Below are 26,174 nucleotides of genomic sequence, written 5' to 3'. Positions count from 1 at the left end.
CTGGGCAGGAGCGAGCTCATTCTCAGTCTGGGCAGGAGCGGAGCTCAGTCTGGGCAGGAGCAGCTCAGTCTCAGTCTGGGCAGAGCGGAGCTCAGTCTCAGTCTGGGCAGGAGCGGAGCTCAGTGGGCAGGAGCGGAGCTCAGTCTGGGCAAGGAGCGGAGCTCAGTCTCAGTCTGGGCAGGAGCGGAGCTCAGTCTGGGAGGAGCGGAGCTCAGTCTCAGTCTGGGCAGGCGGAGCTCAGTCTGGGCAGGAGCGGTGCTCAGTCTCAGTCTGGGCAAGAGCGGAGCTCAGTCTCAGTCTGGGCAGGAGCGGAGCTCTGTTTGGGCAGGAGCGGAGCTCAGTCTCAGTCTGGGCAGGAGCGGAGCTCAGTCTGGGCAGGAGCGGAGCTCAGTCTCAGTCTGGGCAGGAGCTGAGCTCAGTCTCAGTCTGGGCAGGAGCTGAGCTCAGTCTGGGGTGGAACGGAGCTCAGTCTGGGCAGGTGCGGAGCTCAGTCTGGGCAGGAGCGGAGCTCAGTCTCAGTCTGCGCAGGAGCGGAGCTCAGTCTCAGTCTGGGCAGGAGCGGAGCTCAGTCTGGGCAGGAGCGGAGCTCAGTCTCAGTCTGGGCAGGAGCGGAGCTCAGTCTGGGCAGGAGCGGAGCTCAGTCTCAGTCTGGGCAGGAGCGGAGCTCAGTCTGGGTAGGAGCGGAGCTCAGTCTCAGTCTGGGCAGGAGTGGAGCTCAGTCTGGGCAGGAGTGGAGCTCAGTCTCAGTCCGGGCAGGAGCGGAGCTCAGTCTGGGCAGGAGCGGAGCTCAGTCTGGGCAGGAGCAGAGCTCAGTCTGGGCAGGAGCGGAGCTCAGTCTGGGAAGGAGCAGAGCTCAGTCTGGGCAGGAGCGGAGCTCAGTCTCAGTCAGGGCACGAGCGGAGCTCAGTCTCAGTGTGGGCAGGAGCGGAGCACAGTCTCAGTCTGGGCAGGAGCGGTGCTCAGTCTGGCCTGGAGTGGAGCTCAGTCTCAGTCTGGGCAGGAGCGGAGCTCAGTCTCAGTCTGGGCAGGAGCGGAGCTCAGTCTGGGCAGGAGCGGAGCTCAGTCTGGGCAGAAGCCCAGCTCAGTCTCAGTCTGGGCAGGAGCGGAGCTCAGTCTGAGCTCCTTTCCTCCCCAGACTGAGCTCCGCTCCTGCCCAGACTGAGACTGAGCTCCGCTCCTGCCAGACTGAGACTGAGCTCCGCTCCTGCCCAGTGTCAGTCTGGGCAGGAGCGGAGCTCAGTCTCAGTCTGGGCAGGAGCGGTGCTCAGTCTGGGCAGGAGCGGAGCTCAGTCTGGGCAGGAGCTGAGCTCAGTCTGGGCAGGAGCGGAGCTCCATCTCAGTCTGGGCAGGAGCGGAGCTCAGTCTCAGTCTGGGCAGGAGCGGACCTCAGTCTGGGCAGGAGCGGAGCTCAGTCTGGGCAGGAGCTGAGCTCAGTCTGGGCAGGAGCGGAGCTCATTCTCCGTCTGGGCAGGAGCAGAGCTCAGTCTGGGCAGGAGCGGTGCTCAGTTTTAGTCTGGGCAGGAGCGGAGCTCAGTCTCAGTCTGGCAGGAGCGTCCCTCAGTCTGGGCAGGAGCGGAGCTCAGTCTGGGCAGGAGCGGAGCTTATGCTCAGTCTGGGCAGGAGCGGAACTCGTTCTCAGTCTGGGCAGGAGCGGAGCTCAGTCTCAGTCTGGGCAGGAGCGGTGCTCAGTCTGGGCAGGAACGGAGCTCAGTCTCAGTCTGGACAGGAGCGGAGCTCAGTCTGGGCAGGAGTGGAGCTCAGTCTGGGCAGGAGCGGAGCTGAGTCTCAGTCTGGGCTGGAGCGGAGCTCAGTCTCAGTCTGGGCCGGAGCGGAGCTCAGTCTCAGTCTGGGCAGCAGCGGAGCTCAGTCTCAGTCTGGGCCGGAGCGGAGCTCAGTCTCAGTCTGGCAGGAGCGGAGCACACTCTCAGTCTGGGCAGGAGCGGAGCTCAGTCTCAGTCTGGGCAGGAGCAGAGCTCAGTCTCAGTCTGGGCAGGAGCGGAGCTCAGTCTCAGTCTGGGCAGGAGCGGAGCTCAGTCTCAGTCTGGCAGGAGCGGAGCTCAGTCTGGGCAGGAGCGGAGCTCAGTCTCAGTCTGGGCAGGAGCGGAGCTCAGTCTCAGTCTGGGCAGGAGCGGAGCTCAGTCTGGGCAGGAGTGGAGCTCAGTCTCAGTCTGGGCAGGAGCGGAGCTCAGTCTGGGCAGGAGCGGAGCTCTGTCTGGGCTGGAGCGGAGCACAGTCTCCGTCTGAGCAGGAGCAGAGCTCAGTCTGTGCAGGAGCGGTGCTCAGTTTCAGTCTGGGGAGGAGCGGAGCTTATTCTCAGTCTGGGCATGAGCGGAGCTCAGTCTGGGCAAGAGCGGAGCTCAGTCTGGGCAGGAGCGGAGCTCAGTCTCAGTCTGGGCAGGAGCGGAGCTCAGTCTCAGTCTGGGCAGGAGCGGAGCTCAGTCTCAGTCTGGGTAGGAGCGGATGAAGATTGAACAGGCAAAAAGGGCATGGATGACCACCTGGCAAAGTAGAGGAAGACAGGTAGTGGAGGAATCCCCTGTGGCCATCCTCCTTTCTAACAGATATACCTTTTTGGATACTGTTGGGAGAGATGACTGTGTCGAGGATAGTAGTGACAGCCAACTTATTGACACCACTGGCTGGTCTGCTGCACAAGAGAGGAACAGGAAGAACTTCAGGGCTTTCGTGGTAGGGGATTCAATTGTAAGGTGAACAGATAGGTGTTTTAGCGGCCACAAAGGACACTCCAGGATGGTATGTTGCCACCCTGTTGCCAGGGTCAGGGATGTCACTGAACAGCTACAGGGCATCCTGAAAGGGGAGGGCAAACAGCCAGATATCGTGGTACATTGGCGCCAACAATATAGGCAGAAAGGGGGATGAGGTCCTGGAAGCAGAATTTAGGGAGCTAGGAAGTAGATTAAAAAAACAAAACCCAGAAGGTAGTAATCTCTGGATTACTTCTAGTGCCATATGCTAGTGAGTATATAAATAGGAGGTTAGACCAGGTGAATGTGTGGCTGGAGAGATGGTGCAGGAGGGAGAGCTTTAGATTTCTGGGGCATTGGGACTGTTTGGGGGTTGGTGGTGGGACCTGCACAAGGTGGATGGTTTGCACATGAACCAAATGGGACCAGTATCCTGCAGGGAGCTTTGCTAGTTCTATTGGGGAGGGTTTAAACTAACTTGGCAGGGGCCTGGGATCATGAGAGAAGGTTCAGCATGGGGAGATGCACACTCAAAATTAGAAGAGATCAAGCGAGTCAGGAAGGCAGACAATTTCTAGACCAGTTAAGTCACAATGGACAAAAACAGAAAATACTGGACAATCTCAGCAGGTCTAGCACCTGTGGAAAGAAAAGAGAGCTAACATTTTGAGTCTGGATGATTTTCTGTCGAAGCTGGAGATAACTGGAAATGGGGTCAGATTTATACTGCAGTGGGGGTGGAGCGGTGGGGCTGGATGGGGGGCCAGCGATAGGTGGAGCTTGACAAAGATATTCAGTATAGGAGACAAAAGGAATGTAAATAGATTATGAGAGTAACTTGCTCAGAATATAAAAACAGATAGTGTTTCTACAAATATATAAAACAAAACAGAGTGGCTAAGGTAAATATTGGTCCTTTAGAGGATGAGAAGGGAGTTTTAATAATGGGAGATGAGGAAATGGCTGAGGAACTGAACAGGTTGTTTGGGTCGGTCTTCACAGTGGAAGACACAAATAACATGCCAGCGACTGATAGAAATAAGGCTATGACAGGTGAGGCCCTTGAGATGATTGTTATCACTAAGGAGGTAGTGATGGGCAAGCTAATGGGGCTAAAGGTAGGCAAGTCTCCTGACCCTGATGGAATGCATCCCAGAGTGCTAAAGAGATGGCTAGGGAAATTGCAAATGTACTAGTGATAATTTACCGAAATTCACTAGACTCTGGGGTCATCCCAGCGGATTGGAAATTAGCAAACGTGACACAACAGTTTAAAAAAGGAGATAGGCAGAAAGCAGGTAATTATAGGCCAGTTAGCTTAACTTCGGTAGTAGGGAAGATGCTGGAATCTATCATCAAGGAAGAAATAGCGAGGCATCTGGATGGAAATTGTCCCATTGGGCAGACGCAGCATGGGTTGATAAAGGTCAGGTCGTGCCTTATTAATTTAGTGGAATTTTTTGAGGACATTACCAGTGCAGTAGATAACGGGGAGCCAATGGATGTGGTATATCTGGATTTCCATAAAGCCTTTGACAAGGTGCCACACGTAAGATTGCTGCATTAGATAAAGATGCATGGCATTAAGGGTAAAGTAGTAGCATGGATAGAGGATTGGGTAATTAAGGGAATGCAAAGAGTGGGGATTAATGGGTGTTTCTCTGGTTGGCAATCATAGAACATAGAACATAGAACAGTACAGCACAGAACAGGCCCTTCGGCCCTCAATGTTGTGCCGAGCCATGATCACCCTACTCAAACCCACGTATCCACCCTATACCCGTAACCCAACAACCTTACTTTTATTAGGACACTACGGGCAATTTACCATGGCCAATCCACCTAACCCGCACATCTTTGGACTGTGGGAGGAAACCGGAGCACCCGGAGGAAACCCACGCACACAGGGGGAGGACGTGCAGACTCCACACAGACAGTGACCCAGCTGGGAATCGAACCTGGGACCCTGGAGCTGTGAAGCATTGATGCTAACCACCATGCTACCCTGCTGCCCCTAATCAGTAGCTAGTGGTGTCCCGCAAGGATCAGTGTTGGGCCCACAATTGTTCACAATTTACATAGATGATTTGGAGTTGGGGACCAAGGGCAATGTGTCCAAGTTTGCGGATAACACTAAGATGAGTGATAAGGCAAAAAGTGCAGAGGATACCGGAAGTCTGCAGAGGGATTTGGATAGGTTAAGTGAATGGGCTAGGGTCTGGCAGATGGAATACAATGTTAACAAATGTGAGGTTATCTATTTTGGCAGGAATAACAGCAAAAGGGATTATTATTTAAATGATAAAATATTAAAACATGCTGCTGTGCAGAGAGACCTGGGTGTGCTGGTGCATGAGGTGCAACAGGTGATTAAGAAGGCAAAGGGAGTTTTGTCCTTCATTGCTAGAGGGATGGAGTTTAAGACTAGGGAGGATATGCTGCAATTGTATAAGCTGTTAGTGAGGCCACACCTGGAATATTACGTTCAGTTTTGGTCTCCTTACCTGAGAAAGGACGTACTGGCGCTGGAGGGTGCGTAGCGGAGATGCACTCGGTTTATCCCAGAGCTGAGGTGGTTGGATTACGAGGAGAAGTTGAGTAGACTGAGACTGTACTCGTTGGAATTTAGAAGGATGAGGGGGGATCTTATGGAAACGTAGAAAATTATGAAGGGAATAGATAGGATAGGTGTGGGCAGGTTGTTTCCACTGGCGGGTGACAGCAGAACTAGGGGACATAGCCTCAAAATAAGGGGAAGTAGATTTAGGAGGAACTTCTTCACCCAAAGGGTTGTGAATTTATGGAATTACTTGCCCAGTGAAGCAGTTGAGGCTCCTTCATTAAATGGTTTTAAGATAATGATAGATAGTTTTTTTGAAGAATAAAGGGATTAAGGGTTATGGTGTTCGGGCCGGAAAGTCGAGCTGAGTCCACAAAAGATCAGCCATGATCTAATTGAATGGCGGAGCAGGCTCGAGGGGCCAGATGGCCTACTCCTGCTCCTAGTTCTTATGTTAAATGGTGGTGATTAAGGCTAAGAAGGGTGCTGATAGTGGCATGTAAAGAGATTAAAATGTGTGAATAGCAGAAAAAAGGTGAGCAGGGTATAAAGGGCAACTAGGAACAGTTGGCCCAAGTACAGTGGGGGGAGAGGGGGGGAACAATGGTGAGGGAATAGCAGATCAATGGAAGGAATAACAATAAATTGATAAAAATAGAAATGGAGTGAAGGTGAAGTGAAGGGTTCACAGTCTGAAGTTGTTGAACTCAACGTTAAGTCCGGAAGGCTGTGACATGCTTAATCGGAAGATGAGATGCTGTTCCTCCAGTTTACGCTGAGTTTCACTGGAACATTGCAGCAGGCCAAGGATGGATATGTGGACATTGGCTCCCTTTTCTCTCCACAGATGCTGTCAGACCTGCTGAGATTGTCCCGTATTTTCTAATTTTGTTTCAGATTCCAGCATCTACGGTAGTTTGCTTTTAAGTCACAAGGGAGTTTGGCAAGATTAGATGGTATTTATTTTAATGCAAGGAGTCTGCAGAACAAGCAGATGAGTTGAGGGCACAAATTAAAACATGGGGGTATGATTCCTACGTAATTATTTATTTTAAAAAGGAAATTAGGAGAGTAAAAAGTGAAAGGATACTGGCAGGTAAATTAAAGGAAAATCCAAAGTTGTTTTACAACTTTTAACCTGGTGGAGCGCCAAGAAGGTGATCATACTTAACTATCTAGAGGACCTGGTTTATCTAGAGGGGCTGGTTTAGCACACTGGGCTAAATCACTGGCTTTGAAAGCAGACCAAGGCAGGCCAGCAGCATGATTCAATTCCATTCCAGCCTCCCCGAACAGGCGCCGTAATGTGGCGACTAGGGGCTTTTCACAGTAACTTCATTGAAGCCTACTTGTGACAATAAGCGATTTTCATTTCATTCATTTAATTTCATATCAAGTAAAAGTCGTAACAAGGTTTCTGTCGGATAACATGTGGAAGGATTAAGGATAAAAGGATACCAAGAGTAAGGCCCATTAAGGATCGCAGTGATAATTTGTGGGCGGAGCCAAAGGATGTAAGTAGGGTTCTAAATGAATAATTTGAGTCAATATAGGATAAGAATGTCATAATATCCACTCACGTATATAATGAGATGCAGACAGGCAGTGATTGACACATAGGATGACCAATGAACACAACACAGAACAACCAATCACCAGACAGGTCACCACCACTATAAAGCCCACAGGGCATGAAGACTCCCGCTCTTTCGGGACCCAGCCACTGAGACAGTCAGAGTGCACAAGTTAGTGGGCACTATTGCCATGTGGTAGCTAGTAAGTCTGGTCGAGCCAGTAAGAGGCCATCAATAGGATTAGTCGAGTTACTACAGCTGAACATGTACAGCAGTTCATAGTTAAATAAAACGTCTCCGGTGTCAGACGTTTGTTTCCAGCTTCCCTGCATCCAGTTGCAGTCGACGTCGAACCAACCTGCCTAACACATGAAAGAAGACATAGAGTCTCTGTGGGTAGAGTTGAGGAATCGCAACGGTAAAAAGATCCTGATGGGAGTTATGTACAGGTGCCCTAGCAGTAGTCAGGGTGTGGGGCAGAGAATAAATCAGGAGATGGAGAAAGCATGTAAAAAATATCACAATATCACAGTATCACAATAATCATGGGAGACTTCAATATTCAGGTGGATTGAGAAAATCAGGTTGGTAGTGGATCCAAAGAAAAGGAATTTGTGGAATGTTTAAGAGATGTTTTTTTGGAGCAGCTTGTGGTAGAGCCCACTAAGGAACAGGCAATTCTGGATTTGGTGATGTGTAATGAGGCAGACTTGATTAGGGATCGTAAGATGAAGGAACCCTTAGGTAGCAGCACAGTAGCATAGTGGTTAGCACAGTTGCTTCACAGCTCCAGGGTCCCAGGTTTGATTCCTGGCCTGGGTCACTGTCTGTGCGGAGTCTGCACGTTCTCCCCATGTCTGCGTGGGTTTCCTCCGGGTGCTCTGGTTTCCCCCACAGTCCAAAGATGTGCAGGTTAGGTGGATTGGATTTGCTAAATTACCCTTAAGTGTCCAAAAAGGTTAGGTGGGGTTATTGGGTTGTGGGGATAGGGTGGAGGTGTGGGCTTGTGTAGGGTGACCTTTCCAAGGACTGACGCAGACTCGATGGGCCAAATGACCTCCTTCTCCACTGTAAATTCTATGATTCTGTGATTCTATGAGCAATGACCACAATATGATAGAATTTACCCTGCAGTTTGAGAGGGAGAAGCTGGAATCAGATGTAATGGTATTACAATTAAATAAGGGTAACTACAAAGACATGAGACAAGAGTTGATTGGAAACAGAGCCTAGCAGGGAAGACAGTGGAACAGCAATGGCAGGTGTTTTTGGGGGTTATTCGGGAGGCACAGCAGAAATTCATCCCAAAGAGGAGAAAACATGCTAAGGGGAGGACAAGGCATCCATGGTTGACGAGGGAAGTCAAGGACAGCATAAAGGAAAAAGGAAAAGCACACAAAGTGGCAAGGATTAGTAGGGCCGCAAGAGGATTGGGAAGTTCTTTAAAAGCAAGCAAAGGACAACCAAAAAAGCAATAAGGGGAGAGAAGATGAAATATGAGTGCAAACTAGCTAGTAATATAATAGAAGATAGGAAGAGTTTTTTAAATCAATATATAAAAGGTAAGAGAGAGGCAAAAATAGACATTGGACCACTGGAAAACGTGGCTGGAGAAGTAATAATAGGAAACAAAGAAATGGCAGATGAACTGACTAGTTACTTTGTATCAGTCTTCACGGTGGAAGACACCAGTGGGATGCCAGAGCTTCAGGAGAATCGGAGCAGAGGTGAGTGCAGTGGTCAATACTAAAGAGAAGGTTCTGGGGAAACTGAAAGGTCTGAAGGTGGATAGGTCACCTGGACCAGATGGACTACACCCCAGGGTTCTAAAAGAGAAAGCTGAGGAGATTGTGGAGGCATTGGTGGTGATCTTTCAAGAATCACTGGAGGCAGGAAGGGTCCCAGAGGACTGCAAAGTGGCTAATATAACACCACTGTTTAAGAAGGAAGGGAGGCAGAAGACGGGAAATTATAGGCCGGTTAGCCTGACTTCGGTCATTGGTAAGACTTTAGAGTCCATTGTTAAAGATGAGATTGTGGAGTACTTGGAAGTGCATGATGAAATAGGACTGAGTCAGCACGGCTTTGTCAAAGGGAGATCATGTCTGACAAATCTGTGAGAGTTCTTTGAGGAGGTAACAAGGAAGTTAGACAAAGGAGAATCAGTGGATGTGATTTATTTAGATTTCCAGAAGGCCTTTGACAAGGTGCCACATAGGAGATTGTTAAATATGTTAAGAATCCAAGGTGTTAAGGGTAAGATCCTGACATGGATAGAGGATTGGCTGACCGGCAGAAGGCAGAGAGTGGGGATAAAGGAGTCTTTTTCAGGATGGCAGCCGGTGACTAGTGGTGTACCTCAGGGGTTTGTGCTGGGACCACAACTTCTCACAATATACATTAATGATCTAGAACAGAGAACACTACAGTGCAGTACGGGCCCTTCGGCCCTCGATGTTGCGCCGACCTGTGAAACCATCTGAAGCCTATCTGACCTACACTATTCCATTTTCATCCATATGTCTATCCAGTGACCACTTAAATGCCCTTAAAGTTGGCGAGTCTACTACTGTTGCAGGCAGGGCATTCCACACCCCTACTACTCTCCGAGTAAAGAAACTGCCTCTGACAAATGTCCTATATCTATCACCCCTCAATTCCCCTCGTGTTGGCCATCACCATCCGAGGAAAAAGACTCTCACTGTCCACCCTATCTAACCCTCTGACTATCTTATATGTCTCTATTAAGTCACCTCTCAGCCTTCTCCTCTCTAACGAAAACAACCTCAAGTCCCTGAGCCTTTCCTCGTAAGACCTTCCCTCCATACCAGGCAACATCCTAGTAAATCTCCTCTGAACCCTTTCCACATCCTTCCTATAATGTGGTGACCAGAACTGCACGCAGTACTCCAGGTGCGGCCGCACCAGAGTTATGTACAGCTGCAGCATGACCTTGTGGCTCCGAAACCCAATCCCCCTGCTGATAAAGGCTAGCACACCATATGCCTTCTTAACAGCCCTATTAACCTGGGTGGCAACTTTCAGGGATTTATGTACCTGGATGCCGAGATCTCACTGTTCATCTACACTACCAAGAATCTTGCCATTAGCCCAGTACTCTGCATTCCTGTTACTCCTTCCAAAGTGAACCACCTCACACTTTTCCGCATTAAACTCCATCTGCCACCTCTCAGCCCAGCTCTGCAGCTTATCTATGTCCCTCTGTATCCTATAACATCCTTCAGCACTATCCACAACTCCACCGACCTTCGTGTCATCTGCAAATTTACTAACCCATCCTTCTGCACCCTCTTCCAGGTCATTTATAAAAATGACAAACAGCAGTGGCCCCAAAACAGATCCTTGCGGTACATCACTAGTAACTGAACTCCAGGATGAACATTTGCCATCAACCACCACCCTCTGTCTTCTTTCAGCTAGCCAATTACTGATCCACACCGCTAAATCACCTTTAATCCCATACTTCCTTATTTTCTGCAATAGCCTACTGTGGGGAACCTTATCAAACACTTTACTGAAATCCATATACACCACATCAACCGCTTTACCCTGATCCACCTGTTTGGTCACCTTCTCAAAAAACTCAATAAGGTTTGTGAGGCATGACCTACCCTTCACAAAACCGTGTTGACTATCGCTAATCAACTTGTTCTTTTCAAGATGATTATAAACCCTATCTCTTATAACCTTTTCCAACATTTTACCCACAACCGAAGTAAGGCTCACAGGCCTATAATTACCAGGGTTGTCTCTACTCCCCTTCTTGAACAAAGGGACAACATTTGCTATCCTCCAGTCTTCCGGCACTATTCCTGTCGACAAAGACGACATAAAGATCAAGAACAAAGGCTCTGCAATCTCCTCCCTGACTTCCCAGAGAATCCTAGGATAAATCCCATCTGGCCCAGGGGACTTATCTATTTTGACATTTTCCAAAATTGCTAACACCTCCTCCTTTTGAACCTCAATTCCATCTAGCCTGGTCGACTGAACCTGAGTGTTCTCCTCGACAACATTGTCTTTCTCCAGTGTAAACACTGATGAAAAATATCCATTTAACGCTTCCCCTATCTCCTCTGATTCCACACACAACTTTCCACTACTATCCTTGATTGGCCCTAATCTTACTCTAGTCATTCTTTTGTTCCTGATATACCTATAGAAAGCCTTAGGGTTTTCCTTGATCCTATCCGCCAACGGCTTTTCGTGTCCTCTCCTCGCTCTTCTTAACTCTCCCTTTAGGTCCTTCCTGGCTAACTTGTAACTCTCAAGTGCCCTAACTGAGCCTTCATGCCTCATCCTAACATAAGCCTTCTTCTTCCTCTTGACAAGTGCTTCAACTTCCTTAGTAAACCACGGTTCCCTTGCTCGACAACTTCCTCCCTGTCTGACAGGTACATACTTATCAAGGACACGCAGTAGCTGTTCCTTGAAAAAGCTCCACATTTCGATTGTACCCATCCCCTGCAGTTTCCTTCCCCATCCTATACATCCTAAATCTTGCCGAATAGCATCATAATTGCCTTTCCCCCAGCTATAATTCTTGCCTTGCGGTATATACCTATCCCTGCCCATTGCTAAAGTAAACATAACCGAGTTGTGATCACTATCACCAAAGTGCTCACCTACATCTAAATCTAACACCTGGCTGGGTTCATTACCCAGTACCAAATCCAATGTGGCCTTGCCCCTTGTTGGCCTGTCTACATACTGTGTCAGAAAACCCTCCTGCACACACTGTACAAAAACTGACCCATCTATAGTACTCGAACTATAGTATTTCCAGTCAATATTTGGAAAGTTAAAGTCCCCCATAACAACTACCCTGTTACTCTCGCTCCTGTCGAGAATCATCTTTGCAATCCTTTCCTCTACATCTCTGGAACTATTCGGAGGTCTATAGACAACTCCCAACAGGGTGACCTCTCCTCTCTTGTTCCTAACCTCGGCCCATACTACCTCAGTAGACGAGTCCTCAAACGTCCTTTCTACCGCCGTAATACTTTCCTTGATTAACAATGCCACACCCCCCCCCCCCCCCCTCTTTTACCATCTTCTCTGTTCTTACAGAAACATCTAAATCCTGGAACCTGCAACAACCATTCCTGTCCCTGCTCTACCCATGTCTCCGCCACAACATCGAGATCCCAGGTACCAACCCATGCTGCAAGCTCACCCACCTTATTCCGGATGCTCCTGGCGTTGAAGTAGACACACTTCAAACGAGCGTCTTGCTTGCCGGTGCCCTCTTTCGAACTTTTAACCCTATCCCTGACCTCACTACTCTCAACATCCTGTACACTGGGATTACAATTTAGGTTCCCATCCCCCTGCTGAATTAGTTTAAACCCCCCCCGAAGAGCACTAGCAAATCTCCCCCCCAGGATATTGGTACCCCTCTGGTTCAGGTGAAGACCATCCTATTTGTAGAGGTCCCACCTACCCCAGAATGAGCCCCAATTATCCAGGAGACCAAAACCCTCCCTCCTGCACCATCCCTGTAGCCACGTGTTCAACTCCTCTCTCTCCTTATTTCTCACTTCGCTAGCACGTGGCACGGTAACAACCCAGAGATAACAACTCTGTTTGTTCTAGCTCTCAGCTTCCACACTAGCTCCCTGAATTTCTGTCTCAAATCCCCATCTCTCTTCCTACCTATGTCGTTGGTACCTATGTGGACCACGACTTGGGGCTGCTCCCCCTCCCCCTTAAGGATCCCAAAAACACGATCAGAGACATCACGAACCCTGGCACCTGGGAGGCAACACACCAACCGTGAGTCTCTTTCATTCCCACAGAACCTCCTGTCTGTTCCTCTAACTATGGAGTCCCCAATGACAAGTGCTCTGTTCCTCTTCTCCCTTCCCTTCTGAGCAACAGGGACAGACTCTGTGCCAGAGACCTGTGCCCTATTGCTTACCCCTGGTAAGTCGTCCCCCGCAACAGTATCCAAAACGGTATACTTGTTATAGAGGGGAACGACCACAGGGGATCCCTGCGCTCCTGTCGGTTCCCTCTCCCTCCCCTGACGGTAACCCATCTACCTTCTTCTTTTACCTGAGGTGTGACTACCTCCCTATAACTCCTCTCAATAACCTCCTCCGCCTCCCAAATGATCCGAAGTTCATCCAACTCCAGCTCCAGGTCCCTAACGCGGCTCTCGAGGAGCTGGAGTTGGGTGCACTTCCCGCAGATGTAGTCAGCAGGGACACTAGAGGTGACCCTTTCCTCCCACATTCTGCAGGAGGAACATTCAACAGCCCTAGCCTCCATTCCCACTGAACTAACTTCCCAACTACTGAAAAATAAAAATAAAAAACTTGTTAGTTTAGCAATCCAACGGACAGAACTTTTTTTTTTTGGTTAGAGGAGAAGGATGGGTGGGAGACACTACGTAAGTAGTGTTTCGGGTAAAGCTGTCACTCGAGAACAGCCCCTTCACAAACCACCTTCAACTTACGCTGACCGCACTGCACTTATGCAAATCTCCCTGGAACAGCCAATCAGAAGCTCTGCTCTGCTGCCCTCTGCTGGATGCTTGCCTTCCGTCGAACTCCTCGGGTCACTTGTGCAGGTGCACCTTCAACTTACGCTGACCACACTGCACGTATGCAAATCTCCCCAGAACAGCCAATCAGAAGCTCTGCTCTGCTGCCCTCTGCTGGATGCTTGCCTTCCGTCTGGAAGAAGGAACTGAAGGCACTGTTGATAAGTTTGCAGATAAGTTTGCAGATGATACAAAGATCTGTAGACGGGCAGGTAGTATTGAGGAAGCAAGGGGACTGCAGAAGGATTTGGACAAGCTAGGAGGTGGACAATGAAATGGCAGATAAAATATAATGTGGAAAAGTGTGAGGTTATGCACTTTAGAAAAAGGAATTTAGGCATAGACTATTTTCTAAATGGGAAGATGCTTAGGAAATCAGAAGCACAAAGGGACTTGGGAGTCCTTGTTCACGATTCTCTTAAGGTTAATGTGCAGGTTCAGTCGGCAGTTAGGAAGGCAAATGCAATGTTAGCATTCATGTCAAGAGGGCTAGAATACAAGAGCAGGGATGTACTTCTGAGGCTGTATAATGTTTTGGTCAGACCCCATTTGGAGTACTGTGAGCAATTTTGGGCCCCGTATCGAAGAAAAGATGTACTGGCCTTGGAAAGGGTCGAGAGGAGGTTCACAATAATGATCCCTGGAATGAACAGCTTGCCTTATGAGGAACGGTTGAGGACTCTGGGTCTGTACTCGGAGTTTAGAAAGATGAGGGAGGATCTTATTGAAACTCAGAGAATACTGTGAGGCCTGGATAGAGTGGACGTGGAGAGGATGTTTCCACTTGTTGGAAAAACTAGAAGCAGAGGACACAATCTCAGACTAAAGGGACGATCCTTTAAAAAAGTGATGAGGTGGAATTTCTTCAGTCAAAGGGTGGCGAATCTGTGGAACTCTTTGCCGCAGAAGCCAGTGGAGGCCAAATCACTGAGTGTCTGTTAGACAGAGATAGGTAGGTTCTTGATTAATAAGACAATCAGGGGTTATGGGGAGTAGGCAGGAGAATGTGGATGAGAAAAATATCAGCCATGATTGAATGGCAGAGCAGACTCGAGTGGCCTAATTCTGTTTCTATGTCTTATGGTCTAATGTTCATTTGGGAGAGGAACAGTGTGGGTATAGAAATCAAGGAGAAGGACTAAAATAAAATTAAAGAGATTAACATAGACAGAGAGGAGGTTCTGAGTGGTCTGACAGGCTTAAAGGTAGACAACCCCAGGGCCAGGCTGCTGAGTGAGGCAAGGGAGGAAATAGCAGGGGTGTTCGCAATAATTTTCAATTCCTCTCTAGCCACAGGAAATGGAGGACTGGAGGATAGCCAATGTGGTACTATTATCCAAGAAAGGAGGAAGGGATAAACCAGGAAATTACAGGTGAGCCAGTCTAAACTCAGTGGTGGGAAATGATTGGAAGCAATTCTGAGTCAGAATTAATCTCCATTTGAAGAGGCAGGGATTAATCAAGAACAGTCAGCATGGTTTTGTTAAGAGGAGGCCATGCCTGACCAACTTGATTGAATTTTTTGAAGAGGTGACCAGGTGTGTAGATGAGAGCAATGCATTTGACATAGTTTACTTAGACTTCAGCAAGGCTTTTGATAAGGTCCCACATGGGAAACTGATAGCGAAGGTAAGAACCATGGGATCCAAGGAAATTTGGCAAATTGGATTAAAAATTGGTTGAGTGGCAGGAATCATAGAAGGAGGCCATTCGGCCCATCGGGTCTGCACCCTACTTAAGGCCACACCTCCATCCTATCCCCGTTTCCCAGCAACCCCATCTAACCTAAGGGCAATTTATCATGGCCAATCCACCTAACCTGCACATCTTTGGACTGTGGGAGGAAACCGGAGCACCCGGAGGAAACCCACGCACACACGGGGAGGATGTGCAGACTCCACACAGACAGTGACCCAAATGGGAATTGAACCTGGGACCATGGCGCTGTGAAACCATAGTGCTAACCACTATGCTACCATGCTGCCCAGGACGCAGATGGTGATAGTCAAGGGGTGTTTTTATGACTGGGCACCTGCTGTTTCTGGTTTATCGGGGAGGCGGTGGTATAGTGGTATTGTCACTGAACTAGTAAACCAGAGACTGAGAGTATTGCTCTGAGACCCGGGTCAAATCCCGTACCAGCCTCCCGGACAGGCGCCGGAATGTGGCGACTAGGGGCTTTTCACAGTAACTTCATTGAAGTCTACTCGTGACAATAAGCAATTTTCATTTTTCATTTTTCAAATCCTGCCACAGCAGATGGTGAAATTCAAATTCAATAAAAATCTGGAATTAAAAGTTTAATGATGTCCATGAAACCATTGTCAATTGTCGTAAAAACCCATCTGGTTCACTAATGTCCTTTAGGGGAGGACTCTGCTGTCGCTACCTGGTCTGGCCTACATGTGACTCCAGACACACAGCAACTTAACTGCCCCTCAAGGGCAATTACGGATGGGCAATAAATGCTGGCCCAGTCTGTGATGCCATGTCCCATGAACAAATAAAAATATTGGGCGGGATTCTCCGACCCCCTGCCGGGTGGGAGAATCGCCGGGGGGGGGTCTGCGTGAATCCCGCCCTGCCGTCCTCCTAATTCTCCTGCACCCCCCCCCCCGATAATTGCCCCAGTGTGAGTTGCGCCACCCGCCTCGGAGAATGGCGGGGACCGGCGCGACTCAATGGGCCTCGGGGCTGACTGAATTCTCCGGCCCGCGATGGGCCGAAGCCCCGCCCATTCTTTGCCAGTCCCGCCGGTGTAAATCAGGCGGGACCTGGCGGCGCGGGTGGGCTCCAGGGTTCTGGCCTCGGGAGGTGCCTCACGGTGGCTAGGCCCGCGGTCTGGGCCTACCAATCCACCGGCGTGCCTGTGCCGTGGGGGCACTCTATCCTTCCGCACCAGAGGCCGTCATCCTCTGCCATTCCCGCTGTGGAAGCAAATCCCTCTATGCATGCGCGGGGATGACGCCAGCACGCACTGGCGCTCCCGCGCATGCGCCGACTCGCGTCGGCTGGAAGAGGCCCTTCGGTGCCGGTTGGCGTGGCGCCAAGCCCCTTTCCCGCCGGCCGGCGGGGCACTAACCACTCTGGGGCGGGCCTAGCCCCTAAAGGTGCGGAGGATTCCGCGCCTTTGGCACGGCACGACGCCAGAGTGCCTCACACCACTCTGTTCCACCGGGACCCCCCGCCCCGCCGGGTAGGGGTGAATCCCGCCTATTATATAAATGATTTAGACTTGAATATAGGAGGGTTGATTAGTAAGTTCGTGGATGATATGAAAATTGGTGGGGTGGTAAATAGTGAGGTGGATAGCTCTAGATTATAGGAGGATATAGACGGGATGGTCAGATGGACTGATCAGTGGCAAATGGAATTCAACCCGGATAAGTGTGAGGTGATGCACTTGGGCAAAACAAACAAGGCAATGGTATATATAATAAACAGCAGGACCCTGGGAAGCACCGAGGATTAGAGGGACCTTGGTGTGTATGTACACACGTCCCTTAAGGTAGCATTGCAAGTGGATACAGTGGTTAAGAAAGCATATGGTATGCTTGCCGTTATTAGTCAAGGCATAGATTGTGAGAGCAGGGAGGTGATGCTGGAACTGTTTTAAACGTTGGTTAGGCCACAGCTAGAGTATTGTGCACAGTTCTGGAATCCACATTATAGGAGGGATGTGATAGCACTGGAAATTGTGCAGAGGAGATTTCCGAGGATGGAAAGCTTTAACTGTGAAGAGAGATTCTCTTTGAAGAGGCATGGTGACACAGTGGTTAGCACTTCTGCCTCACAGTACCAGGGACCCAGGTTCAATTCCAGGTTTGGGTGACTGTCTCTGTGGACATAGACATAGAACAGTACAGCACAGAACAGGCCCTTCGGCCCTCAATGTTGTGCCGAGCCATGATCACCCTACTCAAACCCACGTATCCACCCTATACCCTTAACCCAACAACCCCCCCTTAACCTTACTTTCTAGGACACTACGGGTAATTTAGCATGGCCAATCCACCTAACCCGCACATCTTTGGACTTTCTCCCCGTGTCTGAGTGGGTTTCCTCCGGGTGCTCTGGTTTCCTCCCACAATCCAAAGATATGCAGGTTAGATGGATTAGCCATGCTAAATTGCCCTTTAGTGCGCAGGGATGTACAGGTTAGGTGGGGTTATGAGGTTTCAGGGATGGGACGGGGGAGTGGGCCTAGGTAGGGAGGTATTTCAGAGGGTCGTATCAGACTCAATCTGCTGAATGGCCTCCTTCTGCACTGGCATCATTGTATAGATGGGATTGTTTTCTTTGAGGCAGAGGAAAATGAGGGGGGACATGATTGAGATGTATAAAATTGTGAAGGGAATAGATAGAGTAGACAGGAAGAAACATATCCCTTGGTGGGGGAATCAATGACCAGGTGGCATAGGTTTAAGGTAGGGGGATGTGAGGAAAACTCACTGCCTGAAAGGGTGGTGAAGGCAGAGACCCTCATAACATTTAAAAAGTATTTAGATGTGTATTTGTGATGCCAAGGCATACAAAGCCAAGTGCACTAGTGCAGATGCGATGGGCTAAGGGTCTTTACTGTACTGTTGACCTCTATCATTCTCTGACTCCTCAAGTTTACCTCAGCTTAACTGGAACATTGCAACAGGCCAAGGACAGAGATGTCAGTGTGAGAATAAAGTGGAGAGTTTAAATGAGACGTCACAGGAAGGTCAGGGTCATGCTTGTAGACTGAATGAAGGTGTGCTACCAAGCAGCCACCCAGTCTGTGTTTTAGCTGCCCAATGTAGAGGAGATCACACAGTGAGCAGCAAGTACAGTTGACTAAATTGAAAGAAGCACAAGTAAATCTCTTTCACCTGGAAGGAATGTTTAGGTCCTTTGTTGTTGAGGAGACAGGAGGTAAAAGGCCTAAGTTTATGTGGAAAGGTGCTGTGGGAAGGAACGTTACTGAGGAGTGAATCAGGGCATGATGGCGGGAACTGACCTTCCATGACCTTCCTTCATTTCCGGGAGCAGGAGAGAGAGAGGGAGCCGGAGTGCAGCTTGGGAATCAGGAAGGTGCTTAAGTGTTTTATTTTTACCTATATTTAGCATGGGTGGTTGCTAAACCCGTGACACTACACTTGTAGTGTCCCCCACCCTTCCACCTCCTCCAACCTAAGGGGGTGAGTGAATATCAGGTAAGCTCTTCCTTTCTTTCCTATTATCCGCAGGTTATCTAGAGGGGATGGCAGGGAAGGCAGTACAATGTTCCTCCTGCAGAATGTTTGAGGCGAGGGACGCCATCAGTATCCCTGTGGGAAGTGCACCCATCTCCAGCTTCTCAAAAACCATGTTAGGGAACTGGAGCTGGAGCTGGATGAACTTCGGATCATTTGGGAGGCAGAGGTGGTCATAGATAGTAGCTTCAGGGATGTAGTTACTCCGAAGTATGTAGATAGATGGGTGACGGTGAGAGGGGCTGGGAGGAAACAGTCAGTAAAAGGATCCCCTGTGGTCATTCCCCTCAGTAACAACCAGGGGTAAGCCACGGTGAACGGATCTCCAGCACTGAGTCCGTCCCTGTGGCTCAGATGGGAAGGAGGGAGAGCAGGAGAGCAATAGTTATTGGGGACTCGATAGTTAGAGGGACAGATGGACAGTTCTGTGGCAACGAATGAGACTCACGGATGGTATGTTGCTTCCCGGGTGCCAGGGTCCGTGACGTCTCGGACCGTGTTTTCAGAATCCTTAAGGGGGAGGGGGAGCAGTCACAAGTCGTGGTACACATCGGTACCAACGAAATAGGTGAGATAAGGGACAGGGATTTAAAACAGGAATTTAGGGAGCTAGCGTGGAAGCTGAGAGCCAGGAAAAACCATATTGTCATCTCTGGTTTGTTGCCGGTGCCACGTGCCAGCGAGGTAAGGAACTGGGAGAGAGTTCAGATAAACACGTGGCTGCAGGGATGGTTTAGGAGGGAGGGTTTCAGTTATGTGGATAACTGGAGCACATTCTGGGGAAGGTGGGACCTGTACAGACAGGATGGTTTGCACCTGAACCAGAGGGGCACCAATATCCTGGGAGGGAAATTTGTTCTGGCTCTTCGGGGCGGGGGGGGGGGGGGGATATAAACTAATTTGTCAGGGGGATGGGAAAACGAGCTGTAGTCCAGCAGCCAATTTTGAGAGTAATGAGGTACTGAGGAGGGTATCAAGGTCACAGGAGAGTACCGGCAGACAGGAAGGTGGGTTGAAGTGTGTCTACTTCGATGCAAGGAGCATCCTTCTAATAAGGTAGGTGAACTTGAAGCGTGGATTGGTACTTGGGACTATGATGTTGTGGCCATTACGGAGACATGGTTAGAACAGGGACAGGAATGGTTGTTGGGCATGAGAAGTTCTTGGCGGGTCAGATCAAGGGAAACCCCAAGGCGTTTTACTCTTCTGTGAGAAATAAAAGAATGACCAGGGTGAGGTCAGGGCCGGTCAAGGACAGTAGTGGGAACCTGTGCATGGAGTCAGAAGATATAGGAGAAGCATTGAATGAATACTTTTCTTCAGTGTTCACCAAGGAGAGGGGCCATGTTTTTGAGGATGAGAGTGTGATGCAGGCGGGTAGGCTGGAGGAGGTAGATGTTCTGAGGAAAGATGTATTAGCAATTTTGAAAAACCTTAGGGTCGACAAGTCGCCTGGGCCAGATGGGATATATCCTAGGATTCTTTGGGAGGTTAGGGAAGAGATTGCAGAGCCTTTGGCTTTGATCTTTGGGTCCTCACTGTCCACGGAAATAGTGCCAGAAGACTGGAGAATGGTGAATGTTGTTCCTCTGTTCAAGAAAGGGAATAGGAATGACACTGGTAATTATAGGCCGGTTAGTCTTACTTCGGTGGTCGGTAAGTTAATTAAAAAGGTCCTGAAGGATCAGATTGATGACTATTTAGAAAGATGCAGCTTAATCCGGGATAGTTGTTGCACGTTTTACTTGAGTGTATTACGCGTTTATTGGAGTGTGTTAACACGCCTCCGTTTAAAGGCCGTGTGCTTAACACTGCAACAGCTCTGTGTGTGTATTTTCAGCTCGGAGTCGCCAGGTGCCGTATATAGACACCTCACAAGTATTTCAAGGTCAGGTTCAAAGTAATAAAACTATACACCGATTAGTAAGTTCCAACGATCAAAATTTATTATACAAATATAATAAATACGCATGCACACGCTAAAGACTAATACCTATTTCTACTATTAAACGACTAAATACTTATCTAAGTAGGAACCAGCAAGGTCAGGGGACAAGGCCTTTGTTCCTTTCTGGGCTGCACCTTCTGTTCGTTACTAGTCGATTAATGTATAGGCAAGGCTGGGTTCACGTAGCGAGCGTCGTTTTGGCACTTACTGAACGATGGCTGGTGCTCAACGGCTGGTGATGGAGGACAGGATCAACGGCTGGAGTCGGAGTCAGGACACAACAGCAGATCTGGGTCGAAGTCAAAACAGCAGTCCAAGCCGGAGCCAACAGTGGAGCCGGAGCAAAACAGACAGAACCATGTGCGGGGTCTATCTTTATAGGGCCCCCAATATCCGTGCCTTTTCGGGGCGGGCCTTTACCTGCCATGTATCGATTGGATCATTTCCCAATCGATGTCTTACAAATCCCCCAATCTGAGGGTCTCTTCTCGATGGGTGGGGCGGTCTCTAGGGTCTTTTGTGATGGATACTTCTGGTGCCGTTTCGTCTGGGCGTCCACTCAAAGTATCCATTCAAACCCAAATGTTGCTATTGTGTGTGCCCAGATCTGGATTGCCTCATTACTATGCAAAGCGTTTTGCTATTTACACATAAGAACATAAGAACTAGGAGCAGGAGTAGGCCATCTGGCCCCTCGAGCCTGCTCCGCCATTCAATTAGATCATGGCTGATCTTTTGTGGACTCAGCTCCACTTTCCGGCCCGAACACCATAACCCTTAATCCCTTTATTCTTCAAAAAACTATCTATCTTTACCTTAAAAACATGTAATGAAGGAGCCTCAACTGCTTCACTGGGCAAGGAATTCCATAGATTCACAACCCTTTGGGTGAAGAAGTTCCTCCTAAACTCAGTCTTAAATCTACTTCCCCTTATTTTGAGGCTATGCCCCCTAGTTCTGCTGTCACCCGCCAGTGGAAACAACCTGCCCGCATCTATCCTATCTATTCCCTTCATAATTTTAAATGTTTCTATAAGATCCCCCCTCATCCTTCTAAATTCCAACGAGTACAGTCCCAGTCTACTCAACCTCTCCTCATAATCCAACCCCTTCAGCTCTGGGATTAACCTAGTGAATCTCCTCTGCACACCCTCCAGCACCAGTACGTCCTTTCTCAAGTAAGGAGACCAAAACTGAACACAATACTCCAGGTGTGGCCGCACTAACACCTTATACAATTGCAACATAACCTCCCTAGTCTTAAACTCCATCCCTCTAGCAATGAAGGACAAAATTCCATTTGCCTTCTTAATCACCTGTTGCACTTGTAAACCAACCTTCTGTGACTCATGCACTAGCACACCCAAGTCTCTCTGAACAGCGGCATGCTTTAATATTTTATCGTTTAAATAATAATCCCGTTTGCTGTTATTCCTACCAAAATGGATAACCTCACATTTGTCAACATTGTATTCCATCTGCCAGACCCGAGCCCATTCACTTAACCTATCCAAATCCCTCTGCAGACTTCCAGTATCCTCTGCACTTTTCGCTTTACCACTCATCTTAGTGTCATCTGCAAACTTGGACACATTGCCCTTGGTCCCCAACTCCAAATCATCAATGTAAATTGTGAACAATTGTGGGCCCAACACGGATCCCTGAGGGACACCACTAGCTACTGATTGCCAACCAGAGAAACACCCATTTATCCCAACTCTTTGCTTTCTATTAATTAACCAATCCTCTATCCATGCTACTACTTTACCCTTAATGCCATGCATCTTTATCTTATGCAGCAACCTTTTGTGTGGCACCTTGTCAAAGGCTTTCTGGAAATCCAGATATACCACATCCATCGGCTCCCCGTTATCTACTGCACTGGTAATGTCCTCAAAAAATTCCACTAAATTAGTTAGGCATGACCTGCCTTTAACGAACCCATGCTGCGTCTGCCAAATGGGACAATTTCTATCCAGATGCCTCGCAATTTCTTCCTTGATGATAGATTCCAGCATCTTCCCTATTACCGAAGTTAAACTCACTGGCCTATAATTTCCTGCTTTCTGCCTACCTCCTTTTTTAAACAGTGGCGTCACGTTTGCTAATTTCCAATCCACCGGGACCACCCCAGAGTCTAGTGAATTTCGGTAAATTATCACTAGTGCATCTGCAATTTCCCTAGCCATCTCTTTTAGCACTCTGGGATGCATTCCATCAGGGCCAGGAGACTTGTCTACCTTTAGCCCCATTAGCTTGCCCATCACTCCCTCCTTAGTGATAACAATCCTCTCAAGGTCCTCACCTGTCATAGCCTCATTTCTATCAGTCGCTGGCATGTTATTTGTGTCTTCCACTGTGAAGACCGACCCAAAAAACCTGTTCAGTTCCTCAGCCATTTCCTCATTTCCCATTATTAAAACTCCCTTATCTTCCTCTAAAGGACCAATATTTACCTTAGCCACTCTTTTTTCTTATATATTTGTAAAAACTTTTACTGTCTGTTTTTATATTCTGAGCAAGTTTACTCTCATACTCTATCTTACTCTTCTTTATAGCTTTTTTAGTAGCTTTCTGTTGCCCCCAAAAGATTTCCCAGTCCTCTAATCTCCCAGCAATCTTTGCCACTTTATATGCTTTTTCCTTCAATTTGATATTTCCTTAGTTCCTTATTTCCTTAGATATCCACGGTCGATTTTCCCTCTTTCTTCCGTCCTTCCTTTTTGTTGGTATAAACCTTTGCTGAGCACTGTGAAAAATCGCTTGGAAGGTTCTCCACTGTTCCTCAACTGTTCCACCATAAAGTCTTAGCTCCCAGTCTACCTTAGCTAGTTCTTCTCTCATCCCCTTGTAATCTCCTTTGTTTAAACACAAAACACTAGTATTTGATTTTACTTTCTCACCCTCCATCTGTATTTTAAATTCCACCATATTGTGATCGCTCCTTCCGAGAGGATCCCTAACTATGAGATCATGAATCAATCCTGTCTCATTACACAGGACAAGATCTAGGACCGCTTGTTCCCTCGTAGGTTCCATTACATACTGTTCTAGGAAACTATCGCGGATACATTCTATAAACTCCTCCTCACGGTTGCCTTGACCGACCTGGTTAAACCAATCGACATGCAGATTAAAATCCCCCATGATAACTGCTGTACCATTTCTACATGCATCAGTTATTTCTTTGTTTATTGCCTGCCCCACCATCTCGTTACTATTTGGTGGCCGATAGACTACTCCTATCAGTGACTTTTTCGCCTTACTATTCCTGATTTCCACCCAAATGGATTCAACCTTATCCTCCATAGCACCGATGTCATCCCTTACTATTGCCCGGATGTCATCCTTAAATAACAGAGCAACACCACCTCCCTTACCATCCACTCTGTCCTTCCGAATAGTTTGATACTCTCGGATATTTAACTCCCAGTCGTGACCATCCTTTAACCATGTTTCAGTAATGGCCACTAAATCATAGTCATTTACGATGATTTGTGCCACCAACTCATTTACTTTATTCCGAATACTATGAGCATTCAGGTAAAGTACACTTATGTTGGTTTTTTTACCTCTGTTTTGGATCTTAACATCTCCAGTTTTATTCCTTTTGTTATTACTGGGCCTATTCACTGTGCTCCCCTCAGTCACTGTACCTTGTACTGTCGCCCTTATGGATTTCTGACTATGTCTTCTCTACCTTGCACTTTTCCCCTTACTTCCTTTTGTTTCTGTCCCTGTTTTACTACCTTCCAACTTCCAGCATTGGTTCCCAGCTTGTCCTGGCTAAACTGTTTTCTCCATTTTGTTAGCCCAGTGTCCATCTTCGGTGGCTACATTCCCTCCTTGTGATCCTCACAATAAAAAAATTGTGAAGGATCACCTATGCACGTTGCTTCGAGTTCTTCTGGGTGCCTTCTTTGTGTTCCCTGACCTCGGCAAGTTCCTGGGCGTCTATTCTGTCCTTGACTATGGGAAGAAAATTTTTTACCTGACATCTCTACTTGGCGCTATGTCAAAGGGGACATGCATTACCAAAACCGGGAACCTCTACCTATCACAACTATCCTTATCTTACCTTAAACATTTTATTACAGACTAAACCTTATTCATTCATACCACATTACATAACATTTCCTGACTCGGCAGTTGAGTCCAGGACAATATAATACATGGGTATTTTTTATTCACATAGTGCTTTATTCATTGAGGGGCTGGGGGGATTGGTGGAAACCAAAAATAGGGGATTGAACTCCATAGATGGTTGAAGGGCAGGAACGGGAGGCTCTCCTTTTCCACTTCCTCAACCTGAGGGTCTGTACGATTATGCAGAGGATTGCGATCACTAGCAGTGATTCAATCACATATGACATGGAGTACCATGTCATAAATTTTGTGCACCAGGTCTGAACTTTACTGATCAGAGCTGAGCACGGGGGAGTTGGTGTGAGGGAAACATTGACGGCGGGGGTTGTGGGGGAAACGTGCCTTGCTTCCACACATACAAATACAACATTTAACAGTAATAGGTAGGCTTCCATCATGGTCTTCTCTTCGTTCTCTTTCTCTTCCTCCTGTATGGCCGATCCTTGCTGTGAACCCTCTTTCGTCCTTTGAAAGCTATGGGATCAAGCACAGTATCTGTCAATACACAGTTTAATATCCGTACTTGTTAGTGTATCTGTCTTTTAATTCCAATTGACCCATTAAAATGACTGGCCAAGTCACACCCTGTGACTCCCCTCATTTTTTTTTTTCAAAAGCGAATTTAATGAACAGAATACACCTAACAACTTTCCTCCTGCGAGCCGTCTCGCAGGCTTTGCTAATTTACCATCCGAATGTTCCTGGATGTAAATAGCATGTGGGATGGCGGCCTAGGGGCTACCTAACAAAAAATGAAAACAAATTGGAAACAAAAGGTCGAATGGGTTGCGTATGGGCCGCTATGGGTACGATTTGAATGGGATCCCCGGGTAAGGCGTGCTGTGCCGTACCCGAGCTTGGCTGACCAAAGTGGGTTCTCAGACAGGGCGGGTCCTCAGTGCCGTTTGTCCACTGCCTGAGTAACCTGGATTAAACGGGCAAGAATGTGTTTACCGTGGATTTGCAGCCTCTATTCACCGAATAGAGGGGCACCTAAAAAACAAGGGAGGAGCCACGATGCTCCTTTTGAAAATTGAGCTGGGCTTCAGACAGTGTAGTCGATAAGGTGAGCTGGTCACCATAGAAAGTTCTCAGAGGTATCTGCGGACAAGCTAAAGTGCGTGCGAGGTGGTCACAATCTTTGCAGCTGAAAAGATCTGCAATCAAACCCTTAACATATTAACAAGGAAACAAACATAAACTCACAAACAAACATACGTGCAGGTTCCATCAGAAAGGACATCGCTTCCCTCAAGCGGTTCCTATTTTACATCATCTGGACACCTCACTTTTCCTCTGTCTCTGTGAACAGGGTCACAAAGGGGTTGCCGTATCGGGATTCAGACACCGTGTCGTCCTGCTCTCCCGGATCCCACACCCTTGTGTGGATCAGGCATGAAATTTTTGAATTATGTGACCGGGGGTCACTTTCGTCGTTGCGGACAAGT

At 48.2% G+C, this 26,174-nt stretch overlaps 1 long non-coding RNA gene across 1 annotated transcript in view; it reads left to right on the top strand.

The window, feature by feature from the left end:
- The window catches only part of LOC119979322, a 101,282-nt gene that overhangs the window by 57,674 nt on the left and 17,434 nt on the right, over positions 1 to 26,174 (top strand). Inside the window, exon 2 of the long non-coding RNA XR_005463701.1 lies at positions 6,666 to 6,782. This is a non-coding gene — a long non-coding RNA (uncharacterized LOC119979322). The remainder of the gene's footprint in view (positions 1 to 6,665; positions 6,783 to 26,174) is intronic.

Source organism: Scyliorhinus canicula, chromosome 16, assembly GCF_902713615.1.
Source record: "Scyliorhinus canicula chromosome 16, sScyCan1.1, whole genome shotgun sequence".
In the NCBI taxonomy this organism is placed as follows: domain Eukaryota; kingdom Metazoa; phylum Chordata; class Chondrichthyes; order Carcharhiniformes; family Scyliorhinidae; genus Scyliorhinus; species Scyliorhinus canicula.
Note: the sequence above shows the minus strand (reverse complement) of the source record. Positions and strands in the feature narration are given on the sequence as shown.